A 19312-nucleotide genomic window follows, 5' to 3' on the forward strand; every position below is an offset into this window, starting at 1 on the left:
ACCACTCAACACAGCTCTAAGATGACAAGGTTTGGCATTGGTCATTGTTGCCTAGCTTGTCGTAAATGACATAGCAGCTCTGACTTCCCATAGCGGATCATGATCTCCAACCTATCATCATCACGCTCGCATCCATAGTAACCATTGGCACCTCGAGACATACCCTTGCTTCATGTCATCGTTGCCCAACTCTGTCGTACCCCATCAACGTAGCAGCTCCGACTCCACCGCACAAGCTCCTCTCAAAGCGTGTCAGCCGTCCCTCGAAACGCAAAATGCAACTTCTTTTGAGCCTCCAAGAGGCAAGGTGTAATCAAAGCCATCGCCGAACTAACCAATGCTACACCAAGACGTCGGTGACCACTAAATTACAGTGATGGATTTCCAAAGCGACACCTTCGAGGAGGACATGACGTTTTTGCACCGCTGTTGCACGTCCGGAAGGTCGAATAGGGTTTTCACCCGAAGAATCCCCCATGGGTGGGACGAGGGAAAACGTCATGACAACGCCTCTAGGGAGAAGAGCGGCGCCCGAGGACGTCACCATCATCGACACCGGTAAAATGCTAGGCAAGGCTTTCGCCCGAGCCTCCCCCATCCCACCCTGCTTAAGGCAGCAACCGCACTTCATCTCCTCGTACCTGCCTCGTCCCCGAATCAATATGCCACCAGGCTCCCTGCGGGCCAGATCTGTGAGAGGAGAGAGATCAAGTAAGTGGAGGGGTCTGGCAATGACACGGGTCGGGATGGAGCACGAATGACAGCAAATGGGGCTCGGCTTCGATGAACTGCATGCACAGCACTAAGAATGGCATCGTTGTGCACGGATTGATCCATGTCATCCTACACAAAGCCGCACGGAGCCATGATGCCCAGCTCAGAGTAGGCTCCAAAGTGCCAAAGCTGCTTGGCAACGAACCCTGCACTACCAGCACCCTGGAAGCCAGCAGACTAGCGGATCCCATCATGGAGATTATGGCATCGACGATGTGCACCCTGCGCGCCCGATGCCTAGCCACCACCGTCAGTCGAGATGGTGTAGCCAAAATGGACATATTAGATCGTGATTGTGATTTTGGTGATTAATGACAACATAGTCAATGGGAATAATATGTTTGTCAAGAATATATGTTAGTAGGTCTCATGAATGCAATATGTGAAGAAGTCACCGTAGTCGGGATAAAATTTGGTCAAAATGAAGAAGTCTCAGGAAGATTTGCCTCACCGGATGGTCCAATGATGTGGATGTTGAGCTCACCGGAGCATATTTGACAAAGGGGGAGAGAGGCCTAAAGACCTCACCGAAAGATCCAGTGATTAGCAAGCGTGCTCACTGAAGTAATTCTTCCATAGAAGGGTGTCATGCTGAAGAATGAAGGCTAAGCCTCACCGGATAGTTCAGTCATCAAAGCATGGCAACACCGGAGTGTTTCTGTCTAGAAGACAAAATAGAACAACTCACCGGATAGTCTGGTGATCAGAGAAAGATACACACCGGAGCATTTCCACCAGAGAAGGTTGCAGCTGTGGAAGATCGAAGATCAACACGCTAGAAGGTCCGGTGATGAAACAAGACTACACCAGACAATACACTGGACAATGAACATTACAAAGAGGTAGAACGAAGTTCAAGGCATCGAATAGTCCAGTGAGGAAGTGATGTGCACCGGATGCTTACACCAGAGCAATTTACACAGAGAGGATGCACTTAGCTCGGATGCTAAGTATATATTCACCGAATAGTCCGATGATGAAGATGAAGTATATACTAGAGTGTTTGGTGTTCACAGAGGTTTGAGTGGGGTTCCAACGGCTAGTTTGTGAGAGTGTACTCACTGGATAATCCATTGTTAATACTATTATTCTCACCGGATCATCCGGTGTTAACAATTTTTCTAAGCTATTGGGTTAACAGCTAGTGTGCGGGTTTGAGGCTATAAATACCCCTCCACTCAGTCATTTGAGGTAGCTGGAATCCTGAGAAGTTCATATACACCTGAGAAAACATCCAAGCCACTAAAGTGCTTAAGGTGATCGTCTAAGGTGATTAAGCATACCATTAGAGAGTGATTAGTACTTATAGACCTAGAGAGTGTGTTGCTAGGTGATTGCTGCCTAGAGAGTGGATCAAGGAGTGATCCAAGCTTGTACCTCTTGGTACGCTGCCACCTTTGAGGCTTGGTGACTCGCTAGCAAACTTGTTGACCCTCCGACTCGGTGTGGAGCGATGACGAGAAGCATGTATGAATATGCGGAGACCCTTGCCTTGGTGGCTCAAGCGCTGAAGTGATCACGGCGGTAAGGAACCGGAAGAGAGGCTAGTTGTGAGACCTTACCTTGGTGGCTTAGTGGCTCATCTGGGTGGAGGTCTTATCTATGTGACTTGTGGCTCAAGAACATATTTTTATGAAACTCCAACGTGGACTAGGGGTGGCACTAGTGCCATTGATACCACTGGATAAACATCCTTGTGCCGAGTTACCTGTACCCTTTTAAGCCAGACATCTTATGTTCTCTCTACCTTATTTATGTTTCCGCATTTTACATTCTTGCAATTTACCTTCTTAGATAGGTTGCAAACGTTTTGATCGGTAGAGTAGACACACTAGATAAACCTAAAGCACATGTAGATAAAAATTGATATAGATTTATCTTGTGTAGTTTTTGGAGCACTAGACACACTAGATAAACCTAAAGCACATGTAGATAAAACGTTTTGATCGGTAGAGTAGACACACTAGATAAACCTAAAGTGTACTAATTCACCCCCCCTAGGACGTCACTGATCCCTTCAAATGGCCGCAGCCAGGTACCATCGTCGACCTTCGTGTGGATTATCCTGCACCCTCACTGATCTAGCCACCGCTGCGTGGATCTAGCCACCGCTGGTTCGATGTCCTACAATGAAAAAAGAGAAGAAGATTGTCATGGCGGCGAGCACCAACGCCGCGTGGCACCATTGCGCCACCACCCGTCGGCCCAGCCTCTGATATGGCCACAGGCCACTCGGATCTGCCGGCCACTATGAACCTATTGAAGATCGGGCCAGCGACCTCAAGCCCCGCTACCGTCAATCACCATTGTGGGAGGAGCAACCCCGTTGTCGCAGTCCTCGCCACTACGTAGGCTTCCGGTAGCCGGCGTAGGCGGCGGCTAGGTAGGAGGGAGGGGGTGGCGGCACCAGGGGTGTGGAGCTGCCCATGTCACCCCCTTTGCTGTCTTTTTTCAGTTCTATTTGGATGATTTCGCGAGCTCATGAAGTTCTAAGTTTTAGTAATACAATATTGTATTAAAGTAAATGCAAACCATATACTTCAATACCCAAAGCTCTAATTCACTTCATTCTTCATATGTTGTTCGTAAAATATTCGAGAGCTAAACATTCTAAAATTCTAAGGAATAATCTAAGAAACTTATTCTATAAATCTCCTTTTTGTTGCATTGTCTCGTTGTCGTAATGCAATTTCTTACTGCCCTCATGAGCCTCACATAGTGCAAGCTCCAGTATCAGGTGTCTAGAAAACTACATCGGCCAGACATGCCATTATCACACGCATCCTTGCGCACAGGTTGCACAATGCGACGTGTGCACGGAGCTAGGGACGCATTGTCTGGTAGCTCGGCCCTCGTCGGTAGTGTATGCTACACGAAGAAACAAAAAACTCGTTTGGATCTTTACCAGGTGACACTCTATCCAACACCCCCTTAGTTTTCTTTTATAGCTCAGCAAAACACAAAACAAAGTCCGACTTGTACTTGACTTGAGAACCTAACCTACTACTACTATGTTACGGAAAAAGAAAATAGACCTGCCTAATCTTCTACGTAGTGGAAACACAGACACCTAGTCCGAAACCAACTAGACAACAAAGATTAAACTAACAATCTCCACCTTAATCATGTTGTCTTCTGTTGATAATCCATACGCCAATCTTCTATCTGTTTTCAGCAAACTTCAACCTTCTGAGAGACTTAGTTAGGATATCAGCAGGTTGGTATTTTGTGCAAATATGTTGCACATCTATCATCCCTGATACTACACATTCTCTAATGTAATGGATCGTGTGTCGAAGTGTTTGCTCCTCTCGTGGTATACTGGACTCTTGCTCAACATAATCGCTAACTGATTATCAATCTTCAAAGTTACTTTTTCAAACTTTGTCTTAAGAATATCAGCCAGTAACAGCCCTAGCCATACCCCTTGATATGCTGCTGCATAAGCTACAATATATTCTGCTTCACAAGAAGATAATGCGACTGCCTTCTGCCTTTTTGTGAACTCCAACTGATTGGACTTTTTCCAAGGAAAAACACCATGCCTGAAGTACTCTTTCGATCATCAGTGTCACCAGCTAGATTACTATCCGAATAACCAGCAGACACAAATTCTCTTGCTTCCCATAGATGCACCCATAGTTCAAAGTACATTTCACATACCTTAGTATATGTTTAACAGCAGCCATATGTTTTGTTGTGGGATTCTCCATATACTTGCTCACCATGCCGACCGAAAATGCCAAATCCAGGTGCATGTGTAGCAGATATCTCGAACTCCCAACTATACTTCGATATAGGATCTTGTCTACAACCGGGTTTGTGCTATTCTTGCTCAACTTCAAATGTGGTTCCATTGGCACTTGTGTTGGATTACAATCCTTCATGCCAAACTTATCCAACACCTTTGCTGATTGACAGAGTGTTATTCTTCCAGAGCTCTGATGAACTTCAATTCCTAAATAATAACTGAGTAACCCGAGATCACTCATGTTAAACATCTTCTTCAATTCATTTTGAAGACATTGATCTCTTCCATACTTTCTCTGGTGATGATTAAATTGTCCACATAAACTCCAACCAGCAAGTTCCTTTTTCCTTGGCTTCGCTTGTACATAACATGCTCTAACGGACACTTCTCAAAATCAAGTGCTCTCAAAGACTTGTGCAGCTTTGAGTTCCAAGCCCTCGGAGCTTGATGCAAACCATATAACACTTTGTGCAGTATTAACACTTTTTGTTCCTCTCCTTTCTTTTCAAATCCAGGAGGTTGCACTACATAAACTTCTTCTTCCAAATCCCCATTGAGGAAAGCTGATTTAACATCCATATGAGAATATGAACTGTCTCTAATCTTGCAACTAGGGCAAAAACTTCATCAAAATCAATGCCTTGTTATTGAACATACCCCTTTGCAACTAGTCTCACCTTGTGCTTGACAATCTTGCCTTGAGTGTCTTTCTTCACCTTGTACACTCACTTCAAACCTATAGGCTTGTGGCTTTTCGGCAATGGAACAAGCTACCATGTTCCATTTCTTGGATAGAAGACAAATCTTCTTCCATGGCTTTCCTCCATGTTGGGTGTTATTTTGCTTCTTCAAAACTCATGGGCTCTTCTTCCCCCAAGCAAACAAAAATACGAGTCTTCCAACTCTGTTGGGGATGTGGTATCATAGATGCTTTTTAGGTCACACATTAATTCGTTGTGGTGCTTCAGAAGAGGAGCTCACATTAGGCTCCACACTCTGTGGGGCTGCAGCCGATGCAAACGCTCCTAATGTAGTCGTAGGAGTGCATGGCGTTGATGGATCAGGTGTCCTTATGTTCGGCGTAGTAGGAGAGTGATGCACCAAAGATGGAACTTCTCCGATCATCTCAGAATTATCCACGTTGGAACACCCAATACTACTATAGGGATCAGCATTTTCAACTGGAAGGTAATGTATTGTAAATATATCCCCAGCTTGATGTATCTCTAGTACGGGTTCTTCACTCCACATGCACTTCTCCTCCTCAAATATTGCATCACGTGTCACCACAGCTCTTCATGCTACTGGATCATACATCTTATTGCCCTTTGTTTTTTAGTCATACCCAATGAACATCGTTTGCTTACTTCGCTCTGCTAGCTTTGAGAGATGTGGTTGTCGGTGACACAGGAACCAGGGGTCTCCGAGTCCCGAGGCCAGAACAGCAGAGTGCCATGTGGCGCCCTCCTGCGGGGGTTATCTCCCCGAGGTACGAGAAGACCAAGTCCCGGGAGAGGGTGCTCGGGGCCATGAACAGTGCTCCCCGAGTACCCGAGTTCCCTGATGACCCGAGAAGACCAAGTACCAGGAAGAGAGTGCTCGGGGCCGCGAACAGTGGGCCCCGAGCGCTCGAGTCCCCCGACGACAAGAAAAGCCAAGTACCGGGAAGAGGGGGCTCGGGGCTGTGAACAGTAGCCCTCGAGCACCCGAGTCCCCAGAGGACCCAAGGGAAGGCAATTCTGGGAGAGAGTGCTCGGGGCCATGAACAGTGTCCCCCGAGCACTCGGTTCCCAGAGGACTCGAATAGTCAGTTCTGGGAGAGAATGCTCGGGGCCATGAACAGTGGCCCTCGAGCACTCGGTTCCCCGAGGACCAAGAAAGGGCCTATCCGGGAGAGAGTGGTCGGGGCTGTGAACAGTGGCCCCCGAGCACTCGGTTCCCCGAAGGCCTGAGAAGTCCTTCGCCGGTGGTCCCCACAGCGGTCCAGTGGTGAGGTATCAGCTGGTGAGAGGCCCAATGCTGTATTTAAGAGGGCGTGTGGCCTGTCACTTCTAACTGCCCCCCTCCCCCCGCTTGCTACCAGTCCCTACCACGGCCTGGCAGGGAGGCGCGGGGATATTTAATGCACGGGTCCCATCGCGCATCATCCGGCATGCCTCGGGATAGCGCCGCAGAGCTCAAGGCGCCCCGCCTGCCGCCCTATCGTGTCAGACCTGCTCTGACCAGGCGAGCACGTCGGGCTGCTCGGTGGCTGCCCGGTGGGCCCTCCCCGCGGCGCCCGTTGAAAAACGGCATGATGATGAACAAGACCGGACGGGGGCGTGTTTTCAACCCTCCCCGTCACCTCGCGCAGCAGCCCATGATGATTGCTTTCCATTTATGGCACCTTGGAACTCGCGCCATCCTTTCTGGGCACGCTATCGCCCCGGCTGGTATTTAAGCTGGGTGGGCTCCCCAGAGAAAAAAAGAGAGACCAAGTGGAGGTTCAGTATGAGCTAAGTGCAAGACAGAGCAGTTCGAGACCAGTTCGAGATCAGTCGAAGAACAAGGAGCACGAAGCTCTAGACTAGACAAACATTCTTGTAACCCAGCATATACTCAGAGAGACATTCTCAGAACATTTATAGCTTACACACAGGAGTAGGGTGTTACGCTCAGTGCGACCCGAACCTGTCTAAAAATCCTCTGAGCATTTACTACTTCCTGCATCCGATCATTCCATTCCACCTGCATCTCATTTACGTCCATTTATTTCACCTGCAAAGCGGATTCAGAATCATCCACCCAGCCGAATCTCAAAGGGGGTCCCTCCGGATCCCCGCTTGAGGAGTTCACCCTCTGACAGTGGTGTTATTGTCTTCACAAGCGCAACACTCACAAAAGTGCGTAGGTGACCAACACTTGGCTTGTGTCCATAATAGGCTTCGTAAGGAGTTTTTCCAATGATACTTTTCGTTAGTGCCCTATTTAGAAGATAAACGGCAGTGGATACCGCTTCTCCCCAAAATTCCCCTGGGATTCCCATCCTCTTCGACAAACTCCTTGGCATGCGACCACCATCCAATTCCTCCTTTCAACTACTCCATTTTGTTGGGGAGAATAAGGTGTTGTCAAATAACGCCTAATTCCCAACATATCATTGTAGTCCGTAAACTCATTGGAGGTAAACCCGATGCCTCGGTCAGTGTGCAAAGCTTTTAGCCTTAGATCTTTCTCCGTCTCAGCTGCAATTTTAATCTTCTTGAATGCCTCAAATGTTTCATCTTTTCTTTTGAATAAAGCCAGCCATATATCTTGTACAGTCATCGACCAATAATACGAGATATTCTTTTCCTCCATGTATAGTAGGGGCGATTGGGCCACACAAATTACCATGCCAGAGCTCAAAGGGATGAACTGCCCTAAATAGTGATGTTGTCGGAGACGGATTCTACTGTTGTTTACCAATCATACAACCATCGCAGACATGGTCCACATGCTCGATGATGGGCATACCATGGACCATCCTTTTGCCACCTAGATCTTTTAGAGCACGAAAATTCACATGCCCGTACCTAGTGTGCCAGTGCCGCGCCTCTTTAGTGCTTCTTTCCAAGAGATGCTCCAGGAGAGTTGGGTTGATTTGTAGCACATACATTCAGTTTCTCAAACTGCTCACTTTGGCCAGCAAGTTCCGTGATCTACCCAGGATAGATATCACACCTTCTTCTATCTCAACCTTGCAGCCATTCTCATCGAGCTGAATGATACTAATTATATTGCTTCTAAGCTTCGAAATGTAGTAAACCTACGTGAGGATATGATGTTCACCACCAAAACCCTCCAACAACACCGAACCTCTTCCTTGTATCTCCACAGTTGAGCTATCACCAAAACTAACGGAGCCTCTGACAATCATGTCAATCTTAGCAAACTTCTCCACACAGACAGTCATATGGTTACTTGCTCTAGTATCAAGATACCAAGCCTTGTTTTGAGTGCCACTTAGCTTGGGCACTACCTTCTCTTCATGCAAGCAAAACACGTCATTATAAGCCAGTACAGAATAAGTAAACTCGCATACCTCATCCATCGATAGTTGGTGATCTTCATTATTCTGCTTCACTATAAGATTGGTTCTTTCTCTGTGGTTTGGCTTTGGACAATCCTTTGCAATGTGCCTGTATACGTTGCAATTGAAGTACTTGCATTTTTCAGAGTTTCCTGATGCTCAATCATTTGATTGATTGCCATTTCCTGTGCCTCCTCCTTGTTCGTGACCACGCCCTCAGCCTCTCCCAGATTGGCCTCCTTTCTTGGCTCCAGAAGAACAATCATCCTTCTTGAACTTTGTGCTTCTCGCTTCCCACTCAGCTTGGGTGATAAGAAGTTGATCTCCTCCCTCCTTTAATTCCCATCGTCCCTTGAGTCCTTCCTCAAAGGTTCTGAGACATCCAATCGCCACAGGGAGTGACATGGTTGCGACATCACTAAATTGTTCAATCGTTCCAATGATATGGAGGAAACGATTTGGAACCGAGCTGAACAATTTCTCGATGGCATCGCTATCTTCGAGTTTGGCGTCAACCTTCGAGTTTGGCGTCGAGCGAGCGAATCTCGCCCACCAGCTTGGTGAATTTCACAGAGTACTTGGCGATAGTCTTCAATTTCCCTATTTGCATCTTGTTTAGTTGTCGTTTCAGCACTTAAGCGTGTGTGTCGGAGGGTTAACTCCTATCGCAGGGATCCTGAGGGACCCCTTTTTGAGATTCGGCCGGGAGGATGATTCTGAATATGTTTGCTGGTGAAATAAATGGATATGACTGCAATGGCAGGTGGTGTGGAATGATCTAACGCAGAACGCAGTAAATGCACTGGAGGGATTTTTAGACAGGTTCGGGCCGCACTGAGCGTAATACCCTACTCCTGTGTGGATGCTATAAATGCTCTAAGAATGTCTCTCATTAATGTCGCTGGTTACAAGAATGTCTATCTATCCTAGAGCTTCGGGCTCCTTGTTCTTCAGCTTCTATGCTTGTACGAAGATGTTCTTCGATCTCTGAGCGAGTGTCTGAGAGTTCAAGCGTTCCTCTGTTCGCTTATTCACCTTGGATCGCTTCAACTTTGTCCGTGCCTATCGGCTGCCTTAAATACCCGCCGGCGGTAGCGTGCCCCGAAAGGGAGGGCACGAGTTCCAAGGCACCATAAATGGAAAGGGAGTCATCATGGCCTCTGAGTGAAGTGACGGGGGGTTGAAAATGTGCCCCCCGCCCGGTCTTCGATCGCCATAATGGTGCTAGCAACGGGCGCCGTGGAGAGGGCCCACCGAGCAGCCGCAGAGCGGCCCGGTGTGCCCGTTCGGTCTTGTTCGCCTGCCACAGCAGGGCGGCAGACGGGGCGCCTCGGGTCTCGCGACGCTATCCCGAGGCGCGCCGGATGACGCGGGATGGGACCCGTGCATTAAATGTCCCCACGCTCTTCTGCCAGAATATGGCAGCGACTGACACCGAGAGTGGCGGGAGCAGTTGGATGTGACAGGCCACGCGCACTCTTAAATGCGGCATCGGGCCTTTCACAAGCTGAAACCTCACCGCTGGACCCCTGTGGGGGCCACCGACGAAGGACTTCTTGGGCCGTCGGGGAACCGAGTCCTCGGGGGTCACTGTTCACCTTCCCAAGCACTCTCTCCCGGAAATGCCCTCTCTTGGTCCTCGGGGAACCGAGTGCTCGGGGGCCACTGTTCACGGCCCCGAGCACTCTCTCCCGGACTTGACTGTATGGATCCTCGGGGAGCCGAGTGCTTGGGGGCCGCTGTTCGCAGCCCCGAGCACTCTCTCCCGGAACTACCTTCCTTGGGTCCTCGGGGTACTCGGGTGCCGGGGGGCCACTGTTCGCAGCCCCGGGCACACCCTTCCCGGTACTCGGCTCTCCGGGTCGTCGAGGGACTTGGGTGCTCGGGGGTCACTGTTCACCTCCCCGAGCACTCCCTTCCCGGTTGCTTGGTCTTCGCAGATCATAGGGGAACCCGGGTACTCAGGGACCACTGTTTGTGGCCCCGAGCGCCCTCTCCCGGGACTTAGCCTTTTTCGTACCTCACGGAGGTGAACCCCGTGGGAAGGTGCCACGTGGTTGATTGCTGGCCTGGCCTCGGGATTCGGGGATCCCTGGTTCCTGATTCACCGACAGCGTGCTTTCTTGATACGATCTTCTCCTACACGTATCTCCTTCAGTGTGTTCCATCCTTCTTTGGCTGTTTCCTTCTCCGCAATCGGCATCATCATGTCATCTGGGATGGCTTGACAAATGGCCACCATCGCACCTTGATCCTTGTCACCGTATCTGTCCCCGTCTTTGATTGCCGACCATACCCCTAGCGAACGCAAGATTAAATTCATCTTGATAGCCCATATGTCGTAATTTGTTTTGCTTAATATCTGATATTGGATCAGGATAGAGGCGCTTCTTGTTGTCGTCTTCATGATCTTGCCGTCAGACTTGGAATTGGAAATCTTTGCAACATCATCATTACCGGCCATTGCTTCGCACGTTTAGGCTCTTGATACCAATTGTTAGGTAAAATTACCCAAGTAGCTAAGCAATGCTGCACAAAAAAAACAAAAAAAAAACTCGTTTGGATCTTTACCAAGTGATGCTCTATCTAGCGCCCCTTTTGTTTTCTTTTACAGCTCAGCAAAACACAAAACAAAGTCCGACTCGTACATAACTTGAGAACCTAACCTACTACTACAACGTTACGGAAAAAGAAAATAGACCTGCCTAATCTTCTATGTAGGAAACACAGACACCTAGTCCAAAACCAACCAGAGAACATAGATTAAACTAACAATGGAGGCACTGCAGCAACCCAAACATAAGCTTGTGCCACTCACAGGTATGTACCAGTGCCTCGCGCCCTCACCCAAACATCACTAATAATTGAACCATGCGTCCCGAGCAATGCTGTTGCACCACCACTACTGCCTTGAATCACCACCTCGCTCACTTTGTCTTCGTGTCATCTTTCTCTCGCGTGTCTCCCAGCAACTCATCGAGTGGTGCCTACACTGCTGCACCGTGCCAAGCGATCGATATGCTTTCCAAAGTCACATCTGATCTCGCTGTTCGCATATTCACCTCTTCCACTATGCCCTGAGTCTCAATAACTTGCCTCCACATCCTCACCATCGCTGGTAATAAGACCCATCACTAAGTTGTAGAAAATGTCCAACCCTTGAAAAGGAGTTCTCAACTCTCCCAAGGCCACGTCATGTATATATGTTGCTGACCAAATGACAGTAGATGTTACAAGTCAAGTCCTAGCCAGATTGTTATACCAACTTGATCACACATGATAACAGTCCAATCAGATTCTAATAGATCATATGGGTCACGTACAAATCAATTCTATCTCTAACACAGCCGAGACTTATCTTTATCTCTAACATTCCTCCTCGACTATAACTTGTCTAAGTTAAGACTGCACTTAAATTCTTCTAAACTCCACACTAACAGCGGTTTGGTGAAGCACTACTACAAAACCATAGATCATTGTCGGTTGTAAAGGGCCTTTCATTGCCGGTTTCACATCCAACAGTGAAAGTCCGGGCCAATCACTGCCAGGTGCACAACCGGCAGTGTTTCCCCCTCTAGGAAATAAAAATAAATAAAATAAGCTGGCTTGATTCTGAGCCGGCTCGGCTGTCGCTCCCGTTGAGCGGACGATGCTCCCGCCGCTGAGCATTGCCACCACCAGAGAGGAAGCCGGCGTCATGTCCCGTGCTCCATCCTTGTCGCCGGCCTCCAGAGCTGCCCAGAGCACGTGGTCGGTGACGAGATCCAAGTTGGAGGGGAACCCGCTGGCGAGCAGCACATCAGTGGAGCATGGCCTTGCTGCCGCCACTGCCGCTGCACAAGAAAACGCAGTGTCACGAAGGCCACCACCACAACATACACGTGTTCCCAAACAATTCAAACCCAAATCTTTTCACACAATTGTAAGGTAGCTCAAGAAGCAGCCCAATCCCGCACCATATTCTGCAAATTTCAGCTCATTCATCCCAAACGCAACTCTGAAATGTACACTTTCGATGCAAAATCCCATCCCCAGAACACGACCAAACCCCATGAGAAAACCAATCGAGACCCGACCCGCAGATCTAGGAGCAGTTGCGCCTGGAGCCAAAGTGCCCATCCTAGATCTAGATCCACATGCACGATCTCCTCCTTGAGCTCGGGGATCTCCCCCTTCTTGGTGGTGGAGAAGTATTTGGAGTCGTGCCCGCTCATCTCACCCCGGTGAGCTGAGCCTACCCTGCCGACAAAGCTTTGCCGCAGCCAGTGGTCGTGGGGTGGGGGCGCTTGATCTCGTGCACCGTGGCGGTGTGTGGGGATGGAGAAGGCCGCAAGGGGAGGGGGTGGGAGTTTGGGGATATGAGAGATCGGGAGGTGAGGCAGAAACGACAACGATGGAGATCTGATCGATTGTGCAGCAGCAAGGGAGCAGAAGCAAGGGAGCGACGGTGTGGGAGTGGGAGGAAGGGGAGCAGTGGAGGGGCAGTGGCGGGGGAGTGAGAGCAGGGGAGCGGTGGCGCAGGAGCAGGAGGAAGAGAGGCAAAGAGATAGAGGTAGGATAGAATGAGCGGTTGGGGAAGATAAGAGAGGCGAGCTGGATGTGAGCCCTTAGCCAAAACTGAAATCTATTAAAATTTTGGGTCCAATTTAAGTTTCACTGTCGGTTCATGGCGAGAACTAGCACTGATACTAACTATCAGTGTTGGTTCTTAGCTGCTCCATCATCATTCGGGCGCAGAAGGTTAAGAACCGATAGTGATGAGCCACCATTTATGGTAGGATCTGTAGTAGTGAACTCATTTGCAACTTGATCTCCAGTTGGCACAAACTGAAAGTCTAATAATTTTTTAGCAACACGCTCTCTAACAAAGTGATAATCAACTTCAGTATGCTTTGTTCAAGCATGAAAAATAGGATAAGCTGAAAGATAAGTAGCTCAATATTGTCACACCATAACCGCGCTGCCTTGGGACTTTTAACCCCTAATTCATCAAGTAAAGTTTGTACCCACATCACTTCAGCTATTGCATTAGCCAACGATTTGTACACAGCTTTCGCGCTAGACCTCGACACAGTAGCTTCTTTTCGTGCACTCCATGATATAAGATTTGTACCAAGAAATACTGCAAAGCCTTCAGTGGATCTTCTATCATCAGAGCATCCAGCCCAATCTTCATTAGAAAATTCACTAACCAACATAGAGGATATAGACCTCCTTCACATGTGCCTCGAAGTAGAACTTTCTTCATTGCCTGATCCTTGATAAAGAAAAAATGAGGATGAAATTCAAGGAAGATTTTATTGTCGGTGACAAGACGATGGACAGAGATGAAATTTTGGTAGCTTGAGGAACATGAAGAACATTATTCAAGTGAAGATTACATCTAGGGGTATAAACAGTAGTATATCCAATATGGTTAATATTCATACCTGCACCACTTGACGTCTTTATCTAATCTTTGCCACTGTATTTCTCATGAACATTCAATTTGTCTAGCTCGCTTGTGATGTGATATGTGGCGCCAATGTCTGTGTACCAATTTGTATCCACTCCATATGAATTTGTAGCATTTGCAACACTCCTCTCATCTAAAACAAAGTCTGGATCAAACCAATTCAACCAATTTGTCGATGTATGCCCATTCTTGTAACACAACTGACACTTAGGTCGATGAGAGTTGTTCTTGTCGATGCTATTGCTATTGGTCCAAGAGGTATTTGAGTAGTTCCCTCGGCCATGATCTTGGCCACATCCATGCCTGTCACGATCACCCCGTGAGGCAACATTGATAGATGATTGGGATTGTGAGCTTCCTTGCAATAGATTCATCCGGGTCTCGAAGCTTAAGAGTTGTGCATATAGTTTAGTCATCGTGATAGGTTCTACTCTTGCAACAATAGCTAAGATAATTGGATTAAACTCGATGTCGAGGATAGTAAGAATATATGAAACCAACTCTTCGTCATCCAGTGGTTTGCCGGTGGACGTCATCTCATCACCCAGCATCTTCATCTTCCTAACATATTCAGCCACGAACATGTTGCCCTTCTGTGTAGTAGCCCATGCTACGCATTGACAGACCTCGCACACGTTTGAGACGAAAGCATGTCTTTAATGGCTTTCCAAGCTTGTGCAGCAGTCCTCATTGCAACAACTTGCGTGAGCACCTATCTAGAGAGAGACGACAAGAGATAGCTAAGGACTTGTTGGTCCTGAGCTATCCACTGCGCATAGGCTGGGTTCAACGCCTTGACCGGTTGATCTCTGGCAATGGCATCAATTTCCTTGGGTGGAACTGGCTCGATGCCATCGAGATAACCTTCCAGAAGTGCACCACGGACTGCAGGGAGTACTTGCATCTTCCACAGCTGCTAGTTGCTCTTGTTCAACTTCTTAGTGACTGGATGACCTAGTCCTGAGGTCACAATCAAGCCTCCTGCAGCACCAGACAAGCTGGGCACTGTAGCAGATGTCGCAGTAGAAAGAATTTGTTATTACGACGCACAGAACAACAAATGAGGGATGTCGCATTACCAATGGAGAGGCATAGCAGGTGTCGTGTGTCGTGCGTCGCACAAATAGATGGGGCCACGCATATGCGACAGCCAATAAGACATCGTAATAGCGAAGCAGATGCAACAACCGACAAAGTCAGGTGGCAACAAGAAAGAGGCAACATTGCAGTAGCGAGTGCATCAACAATGGAAGCAAAGCGTGGCCAGATTCCCCAATCGGCGAGACAAACTAGATGGAATCGATGGATTTGTAGAGGAGAGGCTCTGATACCATGTAGAAAATGTCTAACCCTGGCAAAAGTGTTTTGACCTCTCCCAAGGCCGCATCATGCATATATATTGTTGACCAAACATGTAGAGATTATAAGTCAAGTCCTAGCCAGATTCTTATGCTGACTTGATTGCACGTGATAACAGTCCAGGCATGTTTGAATTCGATTGTAATAATCATCTTGGTCACGTACAAATCAATTCTATCTCTAACACAGCCGAGACTTATCTTTATCTCTAACATAAGCTGCTCCTGGCACTGCAATGCCTTTCTGGCCGTCGTCGACCGCTTTATGATTTCCCTTCAAGCCATGTGTGCACTCCAAAATGGGATGCACTACGTAAGAAACCCATCAAAGGAGACACATCATTAGTGACGACCCCTCAGTACACATCACTAATGTGTTGCCTAGGCTGAGACCTGGCTAAAACCTGTCACTAATGAGAGGTCATAGTGATGATGAGGGAACGATCCATCACTAAAGATATTAGTGACTGGTCACCTCAAAGCCTATCATTATTGATAGGTAGAGAGAGTATATATCACTAAAATGTAGCCTCCTTATTAGTGACAGGTTGTGAGAAGACTCGGCACTAATGTGCTGAGGACACCGATCGCTAATTAATGTCTCACTACTCACTCTCGTGTGCCATCAACCACTTCACTCTACTCACTCTCGCCTAAGCCATGGACGCTCCGATGCCATCACCATCTCCGACCACTCCATAGTCTCCATTGCCACCACCGACTCTGCTTAACCCTCCCACACTGCCTTCGTCCGATGATGAGGTAGAGGTGGCACTGAAGTTGTCGGATGATGGGGTGTTGTCTGCCAGCTCTGGCAGATCAGAGGCCTTTAATCTTGACTGGGAGCACTTCCTTTACGAGCCGACTCTGAAGAGGCAGTGCTTGGAGGAGGAGGAGGATGAGGAGGAGCAGGAGGAGGAGCTAGAGGAGGATGACGACGATGGGTGGGATGTATGGGAAGACTTCGACAACGACGACGACAACATGGGCCCCAACAATAACTTCTAGACGTCGATGGTGTAGGCACAGCTAGCGACAATGATGGCAGGACTTTAGTTAGGGTGTAGGATGTTCTTTTGGGATGTTCTATCGTGATGCTCTTCTGGTTCTCTGCCGAAGATCAACTGACACCCCGGGCCCTGTTCTTGCTCTTCTTGTTGTTGGAGAGCCAGCATGGTTGGTGTCACCATGGCAGCTTCATCTCCCTAAGCCTGTCGACATGGCCTGTCTTCTGTGGTGTTGGTGTGCTTGGTGGCCTCTCACGCGTAGAGTCGTGAACAATGCCCAACTTCTCCCAAGTTTTGTTTGTCTTGGTGCCAAGCTAAGGGATTGCCTTGGCATTCTATCACCGGTAATTAGAGATCCTAGCTTTGCGTGCTTGCCATGGTTAGTCTCAACCATGGCAACTTGTGGTTCATCGTGCAGCTACACTACGTAACAAACCAACATTAGTAACACCGCATTAGTAAAGGCCGGCTAGAACCCATTAGTGACGGATCCAGTGTTAACGCGTCAATAATGTCACCTCAGGCTAGGACTCGTATTAGACCCATCACTAATGACAATAGTGACGGATCACTTGATAAGCTATGACGAATGACTAGAACCCATTAGTGATGGATTATGATGACATCGGTCATTAGTGATGGGTAATAAAAATACCCATCACTAATGTAAAATTCATCAGTAACGGGTGTTAAAAAACACCCGTCACTAATGGGCAGGCTCGTGCGGAGGTAACCTTGGCCTGGGCCGCATCAGTCTTTTTGGCCAGCCCACGGAAGGCACACATAGCTTTAGGGTTTCCCTCACCAGTGGCAGATAAAAGGAGTCGGCACAGAGTCACAGAGGGGGAGAGAGACCAACGGGTGAGAGGGCGGTGGTGTTGAAGAGATTGAGGGGCGGCAGCGTGGTTCAACGGCACCGACTACAAGCCAATCCGGCTCAATTGAGGTCGACAAGGAGGCTGGGACTCGTGTGGTGTTAAGGGGAAGAGCGGCAGCCACGGTCTTCTCAAGGGGGGGGGGGGAGGGCTCTCGTAGTGGTGGTGCCGACCAGATCCCGCGACCATAGTCTGGATCTGCTCCAGACCAGTGCAGATCAGCGGCCAAGGGGCGTGGGGCGGTGCGGTGCGGTGCTTCGGCTGGTGATGGAGGGAAGCCAGAGGCGGCGCAATGCACGGGTCAAGGCGGTGCAGTGGCCGAGCGACAGAGGCGGAGGGAAACGCGGTCAGGTGGTAGAGAAGAGGGGAAGCCAGAGGGGTAGCAGAGAGGCGGTGACGCCGAGCCCCTCCATGCTGCCACTGCCGCCGGGCTCCTCCAAGCAGCAGCTCGAGTTCTCCATCACTAAAGTCCGCGCAAGAAAGGTAAGTACTTCTAGTTCGATCAATTCTTGCAGTTGCAGCACATCAACGAATTGGCCTGCTGGTGCTCTATGAAATTTGATCAATTTCTTCTTCCTCTATTTGGTCGTTTCTTCTGCAGGATCATGAGCGCGCCTATTTCGACTCTGCTGACTGGGTCCTTGGGAAGGTATCCAATCCTTTTCATCCAAAAATGAGCATCTCTGCCTTGGCAAGTTTTTATATGTACATAGGCTGTTCTCTGAAACCTTGCTTTCTGATGCTTTGCTTCAGCAACCTGCAAACAGCAGCAGTGCACGGGCTGCTATCGAATCCTTGAAGCCAAAGCTAAAGGTCAGTAAAAAGAGGCCAGCCCAGTGACTTTCAGAACAGCTGCACTGTACTGCACGTATTTATCATTCAGTGTGTTGCATTGTGATTGAAGCAAGAGAACTACGTTCTTCTTTTTGCGTGCAGAGGACGCCTCATCACCAGCTTCCCCCTCGCAAGCCGACCCGCGTGTCCGGCTGAGCCGGTGCAGCAAGGTAGTAAAGCGTCTCATGTCTGAAACTACAATCTCTGAAACTCGCATGTCCTGATCTCTATATTCCAGTTAGCACCGTGAGATGTGAACAACAATTCCTGTGTGATCATGCAGGGCTCACAGGGAAATGCTGAAGTGATCAGAAGAGATGGGGATTGTTGGGATTAGTTATTTAGTTTGTTGCATTTGATAGAAAAAACAACTCTTTCATCGAGTGACTAATGCATATTTGCTTGTACATTTGCTTATAGCTGCTGAAACTAATACATATTTGCTTGTAGACCCGACCTGTCACTGATGTATAGTCAATAGTGACGGATCAGGATCTAAACCCGTTACTGATATATAGTCATTAGTGACAGGTCGGGATCCAGACCCGTCACTGATATAAGTTATTAGCGGCGGATCAGAATCCAGACCCATTATTGATATAGTCATTAGTGAACGGGTATGGATCCAGACACGTCACTGATATATATAGACATTAGTGATGGGTCCAGACCCATTACTAATGCGTCCATATTAGTGATGTGTTCAAAGTGACGGAAACTTTACCCATCACTAATGAGGGTTATCACCCGTCACTAAAAATATGTTCTGATATAGTGCTACTTCTATTCTTCTCTCAAGATTCGTGTGTTTGTGGCCCACTACAATGTCCACTCTGTCTCTGGGCCTTCTGCCATGGTGTGCCTTTAGTCAGGATATGGCGTTGCTTAATTTCGTGGCAATGCAGGTTTAGGAACACCAGGCGAAAGCCTAGTTCGGCATCCTGCCGATGCTAGCGCCGACAATGCCCTCGAGCATTGTTTTCCTCTCTAGAGGCAGTGTGTTGGTGTTCCCTGCTGATCTCAGGAAGGTCTTCGGGTGAAAACTCATTTTCGATGTTGGATCGGTCGATGGCGGCATCTTCGGAAATGTGCCCTCCTTGGAGGCGTTGACTTGGAGAGATCCTCCTTGGGGGTTTGACTTTCTTTTGCTTCGGGGCATTGTTGGCCATCTGGGGCCTAGTCTAGCTAGGCAGATAGCCAAGAGTTA

At 48.4% G+C, this 19312-nt stretch overlaps 1 non-coding gene across 1 annotated transcript; it reads right to left on the bottom strand.

Annotated features, from left to right (window-relative positions):
* Positions 1-14410: 14410 nt before the first annotated feature.
* Positions 14411-14549, bottom strand: LOC133920267 (small nucleolar RNA Z247). Its single transcript, XR_009910082.1, has one exon. It is a non-coding gene; the product is annotated as a small nucleolar RNA Z247 (small nucleolar RNA).
* Positions 14550-19312: the final 4763 nt, after the last annotated feature.

Source organism: Phragmites australis, chromosome 5 (genome assembly GCF_958298935.1).
Source record: "Phragmites australis chromosome 5, lpPhrAust1.1, whole genome shotgun sequence".
Taxonomy (NCBI): Eukaryota; Viridiplantae; Streptophyta; class Magnoliopsida; order Poales; family Poaceae; genus Phragmites; species Phragmites australis.